This window comes from Psammomys obesus, unplaced genomic scaffold, assembly GCF_907164565.1.
Source record: "Psammomys obesus unplaced genomic scaffold, mPsaObe1.curated_primary_1811, whole genome shotgun sequence".
Classification (NCBI taxonomy): domain Eukaryota; kingdom Metazoa; phylum Chordata; class Mammalia; order Rodentia; family Muridae; genus Psammomys; species Psammomys obesus.
The window spans coordinates 2,789,953-2,806,269 of record NW_026591450.1 but is presented as its reverse complement, the minus strand read 5'-3'; the positions used below and the strand labels follow the sequence as shown (position 1 = coordinate 2,806,269).

The 16,317-nt window shown below is 43.9% G+C and overlaps 1 protein-coding gene across 18 annotated transcripts in view; it reads right to left on the bottom strand.

Annotated features, from left to right (window-relative positions):
* Window positions 1-16,317, bottom strand: part of Epb41l3 (erythrocyte membrane protein band 4.1 like 3) — a 125,438-nt gene that overhangs the window by 85,640 nt on the left and 23,481 nt on the right. The window lies entirely within an intron of this gene.

The following is a 16,317-nucleotide window of genomic DNA, read 5'->3' as shown; positions in this document are numbered from 1 at the left end:
GGGCATTTAGGCAGCATTCAAATATCAAGAATAATCTGCTACGTGTTGATGGGGGCGGGATTGAGACAACGCGCACTGGGGCTCAGGCCTCATAAGGGAAAAGAGCTTGCTGTGGTCCAGTTACAAAACAAGTCCAGAGCAGCTGGGAAGAGGGGGGCATAGGAAAGGAGCAGCAGAGGAGAGAGAGAGAGCGGCAGCACACACAAGGCTGGATTCTCTCATAAACGTCAAGCAACACTTGAAGTGGGTAAGGAGAGTCTTGTGGAAGCTCTCACGGAGCCTCTTTGGCTTCTTGAATGGAAAGACGAGTATTAGCCAAGAGAAACCAGATTAAGGGCAATGGTAATGATCCAAGTGACAGGAGCTGCGCAGGGCTAGGGAGCACGGGAGAGGCCAGTCACCATGCCTGATGTCTTACAGACACTGTCTCATGACCACCATGGTCCCTAGGGGTGACAATATTTCACTCTGCGACAGGCAGGAAGGCAGGGGCCCACCAACCATCAGGCATCACAGGTATCACATCTTCCTGCCTCAGAGGTTCCTCCATCACTTCCAACTTGGGACATCATTAGCCAATCCCATGAGTAATCCTTACAGTCCTCAGGCTGGCTCTCATCTCTAACAGATGTGTTCCTGTGGCTTTGGTTGACGGCTCCAGCCTCCCACAAAAGTAAAACATTCTCATGTAGGTCTGTGGTGTACCTCCAGACTTCAGCTGAGGATTCACCAGAAGATAAACAGCACCTGTATCTAATGCTCACTTAATCTGACAGAATCCTGGTCTCCACGAGATTAACAGGAGTCTGCCTGACAGTGCCCCTGAGAGCCTGAACAGCTACTCTTTCCAGTTTCTATCAGATACACGCAATAATCTCTCTGGTGCTCTCAGTGGCTTTAATTTTCTAAATTGTGGACACGCCAATTAGGTCTTGCTCTGAACTACACTTAGAGCAAGCTCCTCACAACCATCACCGGGCATGGGCGTACTACAGTCCATCTATGTTTTTTTGTTTCAATGCAGTGTTCAGTATACAACAGAAATACTTAAGGAGTTGTTCCTGGGATTAGGAAGTGCCAAAAAAAAAAAATCTGTATTTTTAGAAGGTAACACAAATGCTTGGGTTCTGCTTCCTGATAGCTGTGCTCCCAGCAATTCATTAGCATTCCCTAGCATGGAAGTGGAGCTCAGAACTGACAATGACTTCATTTCCCCTACCCAAAGGCAACTGGTTAACAGCATTCTGGAGACTTTATGAAGAATTCATTAAATCAAAAGAGAAATTTCAGAATGCAACGAGCTATAGAATGGCAAAGTGTTCATGGTGAATTAAATCCTGGAAAGAGCCAGTGAATAAACTAAGGAAAGCAACTGTTCCATTTTCTGTTCACTGTAAACCACTCTCTGTGAGAACAAAACTATCATTATGTATATATGTGTACACATGATAACTTAAACATTCAGGGATTTCCTTCTCAACTAGTCTTTAAACAAAAACTGCCTCTAAACTAAAGACAGCCAATTGGTTCCCTAAAAGGAAGACTAGAGGACACTGGCTCCTCAGGAGTCGGCTGCTGGTAAGCTCCTCAAAGCCTCCTGTGACATTATTGCTACTTCCCAGTGGGTTGTGTCTGTGAAAGGAAGGGCATTTGGTCACAAAGGAGATATATGCTCTTCCAAGCTTACTGTGGCAGCCGTGGAACGGGCATGCCCGTGTACAATTCGCACAGGTCACATGAAAGTGTTTGTGACACTGTACAGTGAGAACAGTCCTCAGTGGAAGCTAACCTTCTGCCCCCGACAGCACAGCGCTCTGCTCAAGTTGTACACGGGGTAAATCATGAAGTCTCCACTTGGTCTATTGTTATTGCAGAACTGGACAACTTACCTAACTTACTGGATCATGTGATCATCTGTAATTCCATCCAGCCAAAAGGCTACCTGATCCTTTTATTTTACAACTCAAACATCAGACATTTGGTGAAATTAGATTTTATCTTAAAGATTATTTTCCCTAGTACTCACTCTAACTACAGGTGTGAAACCACAAAACCATACCTTCTTCCTTCATAGAGAGAGGCCTCTAACTAAGGGGGAACCTTCAGGATTCTGTCACAGGTTGTCCTTTAAACAACATATAATCACAGTTGCTTCTCAAGAAAACAGGACTGGCAACACCTGTTCCTAGACCCTCACCACCCCTGGTCTTCATTACAGTGGGCCCAAGCTTCTAGGTTCACAAGGTCAAATCTTACTCAGTTACAAACTCGAGAATTAAAAGATAAGAGCTCAGAGGAGGGATTCTCCAGTTATCTATGTCCAACCCCACTGCTCAAAACTCCCAGGCGTTCCCTTTAAGAGGCAAAAGACAGAGACAGCACGTTTCCCTGCACTCTTGGCCAACACGATTTGGGAAGAACTTATTAGCCAAAAGATAAAGTTTGGCACCTAATTCAGGAGCACGTTTTTCTATCACACAGCAGCTGACATTGCATCTGTGAGAAATATGGTGTGAGGCGCAGAGAAGAAATAAATGACAACAGGCCCTGTTGTCAACACGCCCCTCCCCCATTTCCCATTTCAACAGTAAGAGCTCTTCCTCTTCTGTCCAGGCCTCTCACTCACCTGATCACTAGGTTTAAGGACAGGGAGAAGGTTATGACGAAGAAGTCCAAGTTATGCACCTCCGTGGGGGTGGGGGGTCCGCATATTCCCTTCTATCTAAGGACCAGTGGTCATGACACCGTGAAGTCATGACCCTGGTGAGTCAATGCTGTCTCATCCCACAATGCTGAGGACAAACAGGGCAAAGCAGATGGCTACCTCCAGTAACCCACAAGTCTACTTCCCTTCCGTCCAGGAAAATTTTGCAAGCAAGCAGAGCCTGCTGCTGAGTACATACGTGAGCAGTCTCTGCTTCCCTTGTTTCATGAACACACCAGCACAGAGCCCTGCTGGAGCCCTGTTCATTCAAACAAGAGGTTGAGCAAGGAAGGAGCCAGCCTGCATACTGTCTGCAGGCCCCTTGCAAGTCCCAAGGCTTTGAGCTCCGCAGTTAGCTCCTAATAGAAAGCTGCATGCACACCCCCAAAACTGGTCTCAGTCAGGACGTGATAATTAGAAACAAAAGAAAGAAAGCAAAGCAAAGGGCAGCCAGGAACTCAGACGGACAAGCTGACCACAAACGTCCTATCTCTGGGCAGGAAGTCCTGATGACCTGTACATCATGCATGACGTTAGGTCAAATCAATAAAGACATAGAAAAAAGCTAAATGTCCACAACAATTCCAGACATCTATCACTTTTTCTACTTAATTCTTCTGAAAGTCATGCAGGGGGGTGGTCATTAAGTATTCAAATGAACTGACGGCTGGACATAGTGCCTCCATTAGCTTACACGCTGCCTAAATGACAAATCTAAAGATGTCTTGGAAAATCAGATTTAGGTCAGGCTGACCCCGAGCCCTTGGCTGTCCTGTGGCCTACTGAGCTGAGCCGTAATGAATACAGATTATCGTCACTCAGCTCCTTCCCCGCACAATATGCTCCATTGGATCAGTTACCCTTCAGCCTTCACATTTCCGGGCTGCCTACAGCATCCCAAAGCCAAATGAATACAGTTTAGTCTTTCCCCACGTTCTACAGTATGGCGCCTCTGATGCCTAACACAACTTATTAATTCACAACGGCATCTATCGTGGCTCGTACGGAGAGAGGAAATGGGGAAATATTCCGACACGTTGGACTGCTCTATACTTCCAAGGTCAAACAGACAATTGAGTTTTTCAATCTTCAAAACAAGTCTGGGGCCAGCTATTTAATTATTCTGTTTTGGCTGTAATGTATCATCTAATAATCTTCCTGCCAGCCAGAATGGATGGAGACTATACAGAGTTCTTATGGGGATATCACTGGCATACAAAGGAGGTGCTTGCAAACAGCATCTCATTGACTTCCCTGGGAATTCTCGTGAGAAGATTCCTTCCTCCAGGACTGCTCATTTCAGGTCAACACCACTGATCAGGCTCCCAATTTGCACCTGAAAGTGGGTGGTCAGGAGCACTTTGGGGAAGGAGCCCAGCTCCGATCTTCTTCCCGCCTTGGAGGGAACTCAGCTTGAAAGCCAGTGTATTGTGATTGAAGCTTCCTGCTGCTATCCTGATTATAGGGACTGGTTTTCTCACACAATATACTGGGAAAATGATTGAACAGCCACAGGGTGTGATATTCGGTTCATATTATTTCTCTTCAATGGGCAACTAAGCCAATAAACAGCTCTTTCAATTTTCAAATCCACCTATCCCCAGATCAATGAGAACTCAAAACCTTACGGCTGAAAACACATTTGAAGGAAAATTGAAAAGCTGACATACAGCTCATCTCAAGAATTCTTATGGGTTCTTCAGTTTTTTGTTTAATGTTTTATCGTAGCAAAATGTGCTCCCCTTCATGTGATGATAATCTTTTTAATCACCATATTTTTCATAGGGAAATCGGTTTAAATCTTTCATCTTGCCCACTTGAAATGTTAACAGAAAGGCAAGTTTGTGTAGGCAAAAGCTTTATATGCGGCCCATGAGACCCTGAGCTGATTCTTCCAGCAACCATCCTGGGGGGGGGGGGGGGGTCTGAACACAGTAGTGAGGATGTGCTTGCTTCTGGAAGCGTCCAATGCTGTTCCAGGAAAAGTGGGACTGATGAGAGAGATGCTGCAGGCTCTGAGGACATGGGGTCTTCAGTCATCAGCCAAAAAGGCTCAAGAGTGACCATCCCATTCTGTCAATCATTTCTCTGATTTCCTTAAATCACTACTTTCGTAAATGGGGGGGGGAGGGATGAGCTGAAAGTTTCCCCTGAAAGCCACAGCTTACACTTCTTTTTCTGCAAAGGCTGTCTGACAGAACTCCGCAACTGTGAGAGGCAGGAATGCTGCAGGCCCAAGTCCTAGGGACAAATCATCTTGAACTTTCTCTAGCTTCTTCCATAGCTGCTAATTGCCCACCTGTGCCTGGCTAACATCTCTGTGACTATCACGTGAAATCTTCAGGATGTATTAGTTTGACAGACCACCAGCTTCCATCCGTCCCAAAGCTGAGACTGTCCTCAGATAGTGTATCAGAACAGGGCGCGGTAGCACACGCCTGTAATCCCAGTACTCAGGGAGGCAGAGGCAGGGAGATCTCTGTGAGTTCAAAGTCTACAAAGCAAGTCCAGGGCAGCCAAGGCTACAGAGAGAAACCTTGTCTTGAAAAACAAACAAAACAAAACAAAAGACCCATATCAGAGGTCTCTTCTCATAACCCATCTGATGGGTCCACCGATGTCTTCGAAATGTTCTGGTTTATGATTATCTTTTACTATAAAAGCTTTGTAAAACTGTTAAAACACTGGGACATAAAATTTGCAGTAACCTAACTCGCTGTTCATAGGCCAGGGTTACTCATATTTGGCTCCAGAGTACAATATTTCTTATCTATTCAATGTGAGGATGGGTTGTTTTGTTTTGGGTTTTTTTTGACACTATCAAAAAAATTAGCAAAATGTTTCTTAGTAGATACAAATAGTCAAAATTATATTTATTGCTTTATATATTTACAATACATATGAACGTGTGAATATATATATATATATATATATATATATATATATATATATATATATGTTCCTGTGTGTATGAGTGTGTGTATGTATATGTATGTGTGTGTGTGAGAGAGAAAGGGAAGACTGACTCTGTGGTTACTCAGAGGTTGCTTTCAAGATGCCTTTCTCAAGCGTTTCTTACTTTATTCCCTAAGACAAGGTCTCCCGGTGAACCTGTAGTTTGCCATTTCAGCCAGGCTGGCCGCTGAGCCTCTGTGATTCACCCATCTCTGCCGCAGAGCCAAAGGCGAACACTGAAATGCCAAAGACAACCGTCATCCGTCCCTTTGCAGATCTGTGTCAGCTCCCTTTGTCCTCCACAGTGACCACACCTAACAAACTACGCTCAAAGTTTCTCTCTGTCTCTTGCCAGCTGTGGGAGTTTGTTGCACTAGATCTCTAAAAATCAATTTTTAGCAATTGTAAAATATAGACAAACTGTCTTAACCTGGTGAGTGAGTGCCTGCGGAGCAGTGTCTGATGTGCTCCAGCGCACCCATCGAATGGCTGGCATTGCTTTTAGATCAGGAGAACGTCTCCTGTGACCATCACCTGGCCAGAATTGATGCCAGTAGTTTAACATCTTGTTAAACTCAAATAATGAATCCTAATGGAATACCATCCACTCTTCAGAGCTCTCTAGGCTGTGACGTCACATGTGCTGATATGATCATAATTAATAAGAACCCAGTTATGACACAGACTGAACCCTCAGTACCATCCTGTCAGGACAGGAACAGCAGCATCTATTTGTTTTGAGTACTCCTTGTCTCCAGTGTCCTGTTTACATGGCTTGGGAGATAATTATCTTACCCCAGGAGCTTATCAGAAGAGAGATAGGGCCAAGAGTTCCATGAAGGCTGGCATGAGTGCAAGGATCATCAAGTTCACTCAAGGCTGGGATGAGTGCAAGGATTCCCTGATTAGCTAGGAAGACAACAGAAATAAACCCACAAATCAGGGCTACAACTACAAAAATTCTAAATACCAGGGACTACGTCTTATCTACACAGTAAATGTGCTGCCCTCTTCATTTAGCTTTCCAGAGGCATCAACATCCAACAGCAACAAAAAAGCTTGCTACTTCTCTAGCTGTGCCCTCTCCCTGTTGCTGGAGAAGAAATGCAAAAAATCTATTGCAGGTCTATTTTCATATTAATGTAGTCCAAATACCTGCAGAAGGTATTCAGTCCACTGAAGTATCTTATTTGTTCCAAAGTTTCTGAAAAGCCATCCTTTGCTTTCTGTCTTTTGGACGCACTCTTGCATTCTGCATTACTGTGTCTCTGCTTTTTACATAAGGCAGAAACGCAGTAAGAATCAGAGCTATTGATGGCCCACAAGCAAGGATGGCAACAGCACGCAGACTAGGTAGGCGGACAGCAAACACTAAACGCCCACTCACTTTGCTCAACTATGAGAACAAAGATGCCTCCGAGGGACTGCAAACACCATTTGCTTATCAGGGAAGGATATAAGGTCAACCTAGCTGTCAAGGTCTAGCTTCAAGATCTCACCAGCAAAATGCCTTAGAAAGTAATTAAAGCAGTGATTTGCAGGCTGGGGAGGGGCTCAATCGTAGAACGTGTGTTTGATAGGCACAAGACTACTGAGTTCCAGCCCTATTCACGCACGCACACACGCACGCACGCACGCACTAATTAGACACTGGTATAATGTTAACAAACATCTCTTAAATAATCTAAATGGCTTTACATTTGCCTAAAAGAATACTTTATGATTTCCTTGCAGATCTCTGAAATCAAGTTAAGCCTGAATCCTGGCCAAGGAGACTTCAGGCTGTCATCTGATGCCAACCAGACCCTCATGACCTCCGAGGTGAGACTTTCTTGCCTTGCAATGGAAGGGTACACTGCAGATGAATAGACTGAGTTCATTCCTCACAAGCCCCAGTGAGTGCCTCGAAGGTAGGGCCATCGGAGGCAATGTCCTTCAAGCATGAAGGTCTAATGAACACAAGCCAACGGGGTGAGAAGAAAGCTGGCGGGGAAATTTTAAGCAGGACTGAAGACATTGATCTTCCTATTTCATGGTTTAGTACTCTATATTCACACTAATTTCAAAGGAATCCCAAAAGATCAGAAAGTAAGTCAGCTGGCCCAAGACCTGCATATGCTTATACTCTGACTTCAGCTCCCGCAAAGCAGCTGTGGGGGAAGGTCTCTCTTCATGTCACCTTCTCTTTCACAGTACTTCAGGCCAGTGTCTGCCGAGAGGGAGTGTTATAGGCATCTATAGGTGATTTTCACAGAATCTGGAGAATGTGCACAGGTTATTAAACAAACAAACAAACAAACAAACAAAAAACAGCTTATCATTTCACCTGAGGGAGCTGCACATTTGTGGATTTTGGAATTCTCTCTATGAATCCTGGGGACTCATACTAGATGCTGTATCCTAAACACACAAGACTCTGATGTTTCATTTTCAATTTGCCCTATTTTTTTTTCTTTGTAATCGCTGGGTATGTTATATACTGCAATTATTAAAATAAAGTAACCTCCTATCCAGACTCTGGTTACAAATTGCCTGTGCTGGTAGAACACAGAGTCCCACTATGCTACAGATGTTTCTAATAAGAAAATCAGAGAAAGTTGGTATCACACCCTTGATTTTAGAGGAAGGGTTCAGAGCTGACAAATAAGTTTCCTTTCCTTCTTTTTTTTTTTTTTTCATTTCAGGAAAGGCATTAACATCACATGGCTAAATATGTGCTACTTAACTTCATTATAAAAATCAGTGCTGGGGACCCAGGCAGACTCAATGATTGTGTTAATGGCACATCTGTGGGCAGCATGGCCTGGTTGGCATTTAAGACACAGAACACTGGTAAAAAGAGAAAAATGGAAGGAAGACTAGTAAAGAACAGGTTTCTGTAGGGCAGGAGAAGCAGGATTGGGAGAAACCTCTTTACCCCCCATTTTCACACACTTTCCGTGGGTAGGTCCCACTCATGAAAAGGCTAAACCCACTCCAGAGACAGTAATAAAGAGAGTCTAGAAACCACAGGCGGTTGTGGAATGAGGAAAACATTAAAATGGGTGTTTGTCAATCCAAAGGGCAGTGCATTCCACCTCTCTTTAAGGAAACCAAGACAGAAAACCTCAGTGTCTTCCCCAGGCATTTCTCTTTCTCCTCTTTTCATGCAGGACCACATTTACTAGTCATCCTGGCTCCTGCTTTCCCCCCACCCCACTCCCATTATCACAATAACTAAAAGCCACTTATAGGCCCTGATGCCTACAGAGCCCAAGTGAGAAACAAATCATTGTTTTTTAAAAAGACCTTTGTAGAGATGTGGTGGGCACCACAGCTTTTGGTTGTGGTGACTGACAGATTGACTGACTGCTCTACGGGGCTGTACTGGAGAAGAAGGCCATGCATTTGACAAACAGAGAAAGATAAAGCTGGCTGTATCTGTGTTGACTGAAGTACCTGGAAAAAAAGAAAATGCACAGTGCAGAGAAGGTAGTAGGCAGGAAAATGAACAACCTTTTCTCCTGTTTTTCTCTTCCATGATGTTAGGAGCCTATTATTGTACTCCTGGGAAAGACTTGGTAGGGTAGAACAGAAGTCTGAACCCTATGGTCAAAGTACTGGAGATCAACTCCCTTTGCAATAAGCTGCCTGACCTAGAGTAAGAAATTAATTTCCCGGTACCTTGGATTGATAAATAGGGATATTAGTCATATTCACTAAATCAGACAAGAACCATCTGTTTTTGAGGATGTAGACAATATAGTCTTTAAAAATCAAAAGCACATATTATCTAGGTATGAGATAATATTTACTATTTATGAATAATGTTCTAAACCCAATACATACAAAAATCAAGTCCATAATCTGACAATAAAATAGAATGAAGCATTTTTCCAATTTTTAAAAAATCGTTCAAAATGTTATGCAATGTATCCTGATCATATCTATCCATAACTCCTCCCAAAACCCTTGTTTCTTTATTTTTCTTTTTTCCAAGACAGGGTTTCTCTCTTTAGCCCTAGTTGCCCTGGACTCACTTTGTAGACCAGGCTGGCCTCAAACTCACAGGGACCCATCTGCCTCTGCCTCCCAGAGGGCTGGAATCATAGGCGTATGCCACCACACCCTGCAACCTTGTTTCTTTTCAAAAAGAAACAACTCATAGATTCCAATTCGTGTTGCCTATATGCTCCCGGGTGGGGCATCCCTGGATGTGGTTCCCCTACCAGCAGCCAAACCTTTCAAAGAACTCCCTGCCAGATCATCAACTGTTCATTGCTTCTCAGTTAGGGGCAGGAGCTCATGAACCCCTTTCCAGACGCGTTAGAGTAGCATTTTTAAACTTTAAGTTTAAATCCATTAAAAAAGTAACAAGCTTGTCATTCATGTCAGTACAGAAGCAGAAGCATAATTATAATGTTGCAAAAGGGAAAGAAAACAAGTATTTCTCCCAGCATGTCCTGTGTATTAAATTACAACCCTCAGAGGCAACGGAGATGACATCAGCCCCCATGCAGTGATCACTTCAGTATGGAACAATTCTTCCAATTTCCAGCCCCATCTTAACTGAAACAGAATGCCCAAACATCTGGCAATACTTGTTCATGGTGTAAGGCTCATCTTCCCTGGATTCTATGCTAATACATGTTTGTATGTGACACTGATACCACATGATATCGGATGCTCTTGTACTGTTTCTGAGCAATTTGAAACTATAACCAAACCTGAAGCTACATTACACAAACAGGAGAAGCATAGGCTCCATACCAGGACATTCATGACACTTTCTTCCTCCATTTATACACAGTATGAGGGCTTGTTCTTCAGCACAACGGTTGCTTTTGTATCCAAAGTGATTAGATGAGAACCTAGGCTTATTTGCATGGCATACCACTAACCTACAAATCTGTTTTGTATTTGTCAAAAGGCCTAAACATTAATGACAACCGAAACAATATGGTTCTAAGAGAATTTCCCATGAAAGTCTTCTGTTAAGACTTGGGGATGCATTCCTTCGTAGGAATCATTATCACTTTGTTGGTCGTCTTTGTGCTTGAGTTTTTATTTAAAATAAATAAATAAATAAATAAATAAATAAATAAATAAATAAACAAACAAGACAAATTCACTAGTGCAGGCAGGGTACAGCAGCACCCACAATATTCTGATATTCCAAATAACATGTGTGTAATGTTTAATTTTCTCAGCTATCTTTAAGTTAACATGTATCAGGTAAGCCAAAGCATTCACTGCACAGTTCAGAAGTATAAAAGATAAGCATGTGTTCCCTTGCTCCCAGACCTCTGGAGCCGACACTTTCAGTAACTGGCCATCAATCTATTATTACCAGCCATAAGCAGAGTGATTTTTGCAAGTGTCTAAAGCCAGCAAATGCTGGACAGGACATGTTATTTTTATTCTACATGGACTCTGGCTCCCTGGTGCCCACGGCAAACAGCTGTCATTTACTTTAGGCCTTTTGCTAACACTTTCTGTAATTCCTAAGGGGCTTCCCACACTATAATTAGACTTGCCAGCTGCTGCCATGGACACTGCAGGGTGGCACAGAGAGGTCTCTGCTTTACAGCATTCCCCACAAAAATCCTTTATTGCTGGAATCACGCTACTTGGGGTTCAGCTTGGATAGAAAATGTGAATTCTTTTTTTAAAAAATTATTTATTTTTTTATTAATTACAGTTTATTTACTTTGTATCCCATCTGTAGCCCCCTCCCTCATCCCTTCCCAATCTCACCCTCCTTCCCTCTTCTTCTGTTCTCCTCCTCCTCCAGTCCACTGATAGGGGAGGTCCTCCTCCCCTTCCACCTGACCCTAGTCTATCAAGTCTCATCAGGACTGTCTGCATTGTCTTCCTCTGTAGCCTGGTAAGGCTTCTCCTCCCTCAGGGGGAAGTGATCAAAGAGCCAGCCACTGAGTTCATGTCAGAGACAGTCCCTGTTCCCCTTACTAGGGAACCCTCTTGGATGCTGTAGATGGGCTACATCTGTGCAGGGGTTCTAGGTTATCTCCATGAATGGTCCTTGTGAGGAATGGATGCAGAAATTGTGGTATATTTATGCAATGGAATACTACTCAGCAATTAAAAACAAGGAAATCATGGAATTTGCAGAGAAGTGGTGGTAACTAGAAAAGACCATCCTGAGTGAGGTATCCTAGAAGCAGAGAGACACACAAAGTATATACTCACTTATCATATAGTATAGGATAATTATACTAAAATCTGTACACCTAAAGAAGCTCATCAAGAAGGAGGACCCTGGGTAAGATGCCCAATCTTAATTCAGAAAGGCAAATGGGATGGACATCAGAAGAGGGAGAAAACAGGGAACAGGACAGGAGCCTACCACAAAGGGCCTCTGAAAGACTCTACCAGCAGGGTTTCAAAGCAGATGCTGAGACTCATAGCCAAACTTTGGGCAGAGTGCAGGGAATCTTATGGAAGAAGGGGGAGATAGAAAGACCTGGAGGGGACAGGAGCTCCACAAGAACAACAGAACAAAAAATCTGGGCCCACGGAGAATGTGAATTCTGTAGCCGTTTGCTATGAATGAGTATGTTCAACAAGTAAGGTCTGTTTCGACACAGGGGAAAGGAATCGAGACTAAGCACAAGAAAAGGGGAAGCGCGATGAAATACCAGAAACTCCTACTTTGAACTTGCAGGCAGCATCAGGGCCGTAGAGGTTACAGCCTCTTGATTTACGTAATTCCCCTTCTCAGGCACCATCAGAACTAACTAAAATGACACCACAAGAAGGAACTCAGCAGGGTCAGGCCAAAATCTCACCAGATTTCTAAATCTTTCAGGTTCACAATACCAGAAAAGGTATCACATGATTTCAAGATAGTTGTAAGTCACATACACGGGAAAGAGGCAAGATTTAGTTTAGAGTAAGTCTTTCAAGTGAAACATAAGGACACTATAAGACACAACTTAGCCAATCCACCACAATGGTCATTCCACCTGAGTGTCCTAGGAAACAAATGCTCAAGGCAGATCCCCCCCCCCCCCGACCACCACCACCACACAGAGGGACTCACAGACCCAGTGCAACCAGAAAGCAGGCTGGGGCCCACTGTCATCTTTGCCTTCTGTTGCCCTGACTACGAAATCTGCTGGAGTAGTGACAGAGCTCACTGGGGTTGGGTTCAATTCCCCAACACCAACAAAACCAAACCAAACCAAAAGCTCCTGCCAGTATTCTAATTGCCAATAAGGGGTACAGAGTCAGACAGTAAGATGCTGTTACATGAGCCTGAGTTCTTGGCACCACAGCTGTCTGTGGTCTGAGGATCAGGCTGAAGCCACCATTCAGAGAAGGTCCTCCTGAAACCTGCTCTTGGTGCCTAGCACAGGCGCTCCTCTCAGGAAGGTGACACCTGTCCACCACTGGAAACTCACTGAGCTGTTAGGTTCTTAAGCCCCAAAGGATGAGGCAATCAAAACTATGGCTCTGTTTATGTTGTGGGAAATGTCAGACCTCATCAAAGAGGAGCTGGTATTTTGGTAGTCTTCAGTGACCATATCAAACACCCAAGGAGATCATCTATGGAGATAAAAAGGTCAATTTTGGCTTGGATTTGGAGGTTCCCATCTAGATCAGGGAAACCAGCTTTGAAGGTCCAGGACACAGCAGCAGAAATGCACTGCTCCCCGGGAACAGAAAGTGGGAAGGGGTGTGTCCCACTTTCTTTAGGCCACACCTACAGAGACATGATGAGCTCAAAAGAGGTTGGACCTCCTAACGCAGTTGTTAGCCTTGACCCCTTAACACAGTTCCTTATGCCGTGGTGACCCCAACCATAAAAATCATTTTCACTGTTACTGTGTAACCGCAATTTTGCTGCTGTTAGGAATTATATTGTAAATATCTGATATGCAGCACCCGCCCCAGGGGGGTCTCGACCTGCAGGTTGAGAACTAATGTCCTAAAGTTCCCACCCGCTCTGTACAACAGCAGTCTGGGCACCAGGCCTTTACAGCAGACCTCTGGGGGGGGCACAAGCCAGTCAGAGGAAGTGCACTCTTATTCCTACCTTCTGCTGGCCACTGCGGGGACTTCTTGGGCAGGATGCCACAGATAAAAGAGAGAAATGCACACACCTGCCAGTCCCTGCCATCATCAGTTGTTCCTCAGTGAATTTGCTCCTAAAAACATTTTTTACACACACACACACACACACACACACACACACACACACATACACACACAAATCTTTAAAAACATCTGTACTAGAAATTTGGGAAATATTCCCAATCTCCCACTTGCCTTTCAACTAAGAACATTTGATTCTGAATGTGCAGCCTTCCCACAGCAGTGGGGAGACTCTGTGGTTCCAAATGCTGGCTGCTAGGAATTGAGAAATGTTAAGTTCATCTGGGGATTAGCCAACGTGAAACAACAAGATGAAAAAAAATTGTTTTGACTACCAGAATAGATACGTTTACCCTGGTGCACGTTTCTATTAGTGGAGAGAACTGACAGCTGCCAGTTAACATGCGAAATACGCTGATAGAGACAATCACAATTAGAGCACGGGAAGCCCCCAGTTTGCCAGTTAAAATGTTCCAAAGTGAATATTATAAAATGGCTGCCAAGATCCAAAATCCCATTTTTATAGGAAGAGTAAAATCAGTTTAGGGAAATGTTTCATGCCGCCCAGCAAATGCTTAAAATCTCAGGTAATACAGAACAATATTGTATCCCATGGTTTATAGTAAATGTTGTTTCTGTTTCCTGTACATAAAGGCACCCCCCACACACACACACATACACACACACAGGCACACACCCCCCCTACACACACGTATACACACACTCACATGAGAAGGGCTGAGTCTCTTAACACTTTTCCCTTAATTAATCAGGCAATTGAGTTTGTCAGATCTTACAAGTCTGTAACAAAAGCCCTAACAGAATTTGGTGGTGCTTGCCTGTAATCCAGCACTCAAGAGGAGCAGAGGCAGTCGGATCTCTGTGAGTTTGAGGCCAGCCTGGTCTACAGAGTGAGTCCAGGACGGCCAAGGCTACACAGAGAAACCTTGTCTCGAAAAACAAGCAAACAAACAGATTCCAACAGAGCAGTTTAAAATAAGAAATGATTTAGTTCGGCACACACGTCACACATGTCAGCCCATGATCCTTAAACCCACTGGACTGGACCCATGGTAAGACATGGTAACAGCCTCACGGCAGTGGGATCATGCAGTCGAGCTGAGGGCAGTGGTATGATGTGGCCGAGACTGCTCACCTCGTGCTAACACAGACAGAGAGAGAAGCACCAGGGACCAGGCCAAACATTGAAAGGCATACTCTCTGCCCTCTACTCTCTCCAGGAAGGCCTTGCCTCCTAGAGTTTCTAGAACCTCACAAGAAAGTGCCACCAGCTGGGGGTGACACATTCAGCACATGAGCTGGTTGGGACATTGTATATTCCAACCATACAGAGCTTAGCAAGGACTGTGGCCATACCTTTGGCAGCGTGAGGGAAGACAGCAATGCAAGCAGGGATTTCTTTCCCTATACAGTAGGTCTTAGAGCTTCAGCACCAGAATTATTTCCTTTTCTAAGTAGAAATTATTCAGATCTTCACTTGAATGATACTTTACAGCTTCACTTTGGTAAATGTGAAGTATTAGTGTTAGGACCTATATACTTTGGGTAATGCATGAGTAAAACAGAATTATTTTAATGCAAAAGCTGCTATAGCATGAGTGTCAGCCTGACAGCTGCCATGTCCTCTGAGTGAGAAACGGAAGGAACTAGACACTCCTCGAATTCAATGGACAAAAGGATGACTGTCATCTCAGGTGGGACAGAGCCAGGTGAGGCAAAACTTAGAATAGAGAACACTGTTCAAAACTTACAGTTCTGTACTTCTGGAAATTTCATTTAACATTTTTGGATCACCAATGCCTGTGGATAACAAGCTCCAGAAAGTGAAGCCTCAGGTAAGCTGCCGGTGAAAGCAGAGTTAGGGGCTCCTGACAACCATTTTACAAGTTACTCTTCAAAGGTTTCCCCCTGAAGTCATATCTAGAACAAATGTGAACAGTGTTTAGTAGAATCGTGCAGACCCATGGGAAAGCATTCTGGGAGCCAGCTGCGGGACAGGAAAGCTCGATGCCATAAGACAGCAATGGCATTGTGTCTCCTCCACTCATTGCTGCCATCACATTTCAGGTAACTCCTGGAACATATGAGGCACTCAACATGGTTGAGACACTACCCCAGCCGAAGTTCTGAAAGTCTGACTAAATTAAGAGGTTGAAAGGCTTCCACGGTCAGAGAAATTTGAAGGAGTTACAAGGAGATAAAAGAGTGAGGAAGGAAGGCTGGGGTCACTGTCAACTCAAGCATTTTTTTTTCTGGAAATGGCCTATATATGCACTTAAGACTATCCATGTATTTAGATGGAAAAGTCCCTTCTTGCCCTACTAGAATCCCAGTTTCAGATTAGAAAAGAAAGAATGTAAAGTTTGGAGGGTATCCCAAGAAATGTACTGGTCATGGTTAAGCATACATGTGTGTACAGTACACACTCATTCGGAAGGAGATGGAAAAGAGGAGGAAGAGGAGAAATGGGAGGAAGAGAAGTTAGAGAAACTGGAAAGAAAGAAAGAAAGAAAGAAAGAAAGAAAGAAAGAAAGAAAGAA